We start from the raw sequence: 2,147 nt of genomic DNA on the forward strand, positions 1-2,147 counted from the left end.
AACCCCTTTGAAATTGATAACCGAGTATTCAAACCTCGGGTCGTCTTCTCAAGGAATTGCAGGGAGGTATGTTCTTATTATTGGTTATGGAGATTGTAAATTTGGGGTTTTGAGAAATTTGGAGTTTGGGCAATGTGCACAGGTATATTTTCAAGCAATAAAAATTAATAAATAACTGTAAAATAAACTCTTGGCAAGGTATGAAGACTGGAGGTCCTATCCCAGTTATCCTTATCAATTGTAATGAGAATTGGATTTTTCTCCCACTTTATTAACCTCTAACTATGAAGGTAAGTTAAGTGGATGAATTAATTCTTGAAGAATTCCAATTCTCAATCAACAATGAGTTTGATAACTCAAGAGTCACCAATTATTTAACCAAGGCCAAAAGGGAGAAAAATATCTAAATTAAATTGAAAGCAATCTTAAACAGAGCAAAGCAATCTTAAATCTGAATTACCTCAAATAATATTAATTAAGAAAATCATAACATGAATGTAGCATAAGCCAAATAGGCAACATATCTAATACAAGCATTGAAGCATCTGAAAGTAAAAAGAGGAATATAAAGTAAAAGAACGTTGAACCTGGGATTGAGAATCACTCCTAAAACTAAGAGAAATCCTAAATCCTAATCCTAAGAGAGAGGAGAGAGCCTCTCTCTCTAAAAACTATATCTACTCCTAAAATTGTGAATGTGAGAGCCTCCTTATGAATGGATGTATTCCCCCACTTTATAGCCTCTAATCTGTATTTTCTGGGCCGCAAACTGGGTCAAAAACAGTCTAGAATTCGCTGGTTTCGAATTTTGCCATGCTGGATTTCCGTCACTGCGACGCGGCCGCATGGATCACGCGGTCGCATCGCCTAGCGTCAGGGGAACTATACTATATTATATATCAAATCGAAGCCCCAGACGTTAGCTTTCCAACGCAACTAGATCCGCGTCGTTTGGACCTCTGTAGCTAAAGTTATAGCCGTTTGAGTGCAGAGAGGTCAGGCTGGACAGCTTAGCAATTTTCCCAACTTCTTGCATTCCTTCCACTTTTGCATGCTTTCTTCCCATCCTCCAAGCCATTCCTGCCTTATAATATCTGAAAACACTTAACACACATATCAAGTCATCTAATGGTAATAAGAGAGGATTAATAATAAGCAAATATAAGATCAAAGAAGCATGTTTTCAATCAAAGCACATCATTAGGAAGGCAAATGTAAAACCATGCAAATAGTATGAATAAGTGGGTAAAGAGTAGATAGAAACCACTCAATTGAGCACAAGATAAACCATAAAATAGTGGTTTATCAACCTCCCCACACTTAAACAAAAGCATGTCCTCATGCTAAGCTCAAGAGAAACTATAAAGATGAAGAGGAATGGTAGAATGCATGAAATGCAACCTATGAATGCAACTACATGCTAAATGCTTTTACTTACTTGGTTAAGAGTAAATAAGTTCTCCAAGAATAAATATGAACTGGATTTCACTAATTCAAATCATAAAAATGAAGTACAAATAGACTTGCAAGAAGAAAATAGCTCATGAAAGCGGGGAACAAGGAATTGAGTATCGAACCGTCACTGGAAGTGTATACACTCTAAACACTCATGTGTTTAAGGTTCGATTCTCTCAATTCTCTACTATCCTTGCTTTCTAAGGCTTGCTCTTCATCTTACAATCAACATAAATTTGATGCACAAATACACATATCAAGAGGTCTTTTAAGGGTTGTAATGGGGTTAGGGTCAAGGTAGGATTGTATTTGGTCAAGTGGACTAAACTCTGAATCCTTAATTAATCTTAAACTTTCCACCTAACTTTAGACAATCCATGCAATCATAATACCACATCTAACTATCCATTAACCATGTTTCCACATATTCATGCATTCTAATTTCAAGTACAACTCATATGCATTGCTTTCACTACTTACCTTGGGGCATTTTTGTCCCATTTTATTTGCTCTTTTTCTTTTCTTTTTCTCCTTTATTTTTTTTCTTTTGTTTTTCTCAATGCATATGATTAAAGTATTGAATGCATGAACATATTCTTAACATTCTTTCACATTTTCAAAAAACTATAACATACTCAATTCTCAAACCAAATGTTTCCAAACCCACTTTTCCCCACACTTAATTCATGAGC

Source organism: Arachis duranensis, chromosome 1 (genome assembly GCF_000817695.3).
Source record: "Arachis duranensis cultivar V14167 chromosome 1, aradu.V14167.gnm2.J7QH, whole genome shotgun sequence".
Lineage (NCBI taxonomy): Eukaryota > Viridiplantae > Streptophyta > Magnoliopsida > Fabales > Fabaceae > Arachis > Arachis duranensis.